The following is a 939-nucleotide window of genomic DNA, read 5'->3' as shown; positions in this document are numbered from 1 at the left end:
CTACTGCAGCATATAGCAGATTCCTGAAAGCTAAATGTCCATTAAACGTTCTGAGAATGTGACTTATAAATGGAATGTGTAGGATTTCTTTTTATATATCTATATCTTATATTCAATATAAGGGTCTATCCTACTAAAGATTTAACACTGGCAAAGTGTGCAGTTCACAAACTATTTATTGTGACCAAAGATTTTTTTTTTTTTCCTGATTCTAATTATCCTATCATTTACCCTGATTTCTTCTCAAAATTACCATGACATCTATTCTGGAAGCTATTTGGATATGTTAAATTTGTAATCAATCAATCCTTTAATATTGTGCCTTAGAAAAAAGTAAGAATGAGAATAACTATCTTCACAGTGCAAGCAATGTATGTTGCAATTCATCTAAATCTTCATTTAATATACTTTATGTACTTTTAATGAAGATGTTGAGATGTATCAAATATATCTTTTGCACTGTAAATATATTCATTCACATTCATCCCTTTCTCTACATCTGTCAAACAACCTTTGTTCATTGTTTCATGGAGTTGAATATTTCCCTTCAAGAGAAACAGCACTATATTCAAATTCACATTGAGACTGTCAAAAGAAAATATAATATAATATCATCATAACAAAGAATCCAAACATATATCCATGTAAAGAGTACACCAGAACACACACAAACACAAATACAAACATCCCTCTTCTTTACATAGCAACCCATTTGTAGATTTCACATTTTGTTAATCTTACAATATCATTAAAATATCACAAGGAAATTCACTTGGAAGTCACACATAGTCAGTCTGTGAACCAAAAACAACCTATTATTCAACCCTTGGCTTATTATTTTTCTCCACAAACAAATTAATTTCGAACTCTAATTAATATTTTCTAAAATTGGAAAAATTCCCCCCTCTCCTGACTGTGATTCCTAGTAAAACGAGGTCA

This window comes from Penaeus chinensis, chromosome 28 (genome assembly GCF_019202785.1).
Source record: "Penaeus chinensis breed Huanghai No. 1 chromosome 28, ASM1920278v2, whole genome shotgun sequence".
NCBI classification, from domain to species: Eukaryota; Metazoa; Arthropoda; class Malacostraca; order Decapoda; family Penaeidae; genus Penaeus; species Penaeus chinensis.
Note: the sequence above shows the minus strand (reverse complement) of the source record.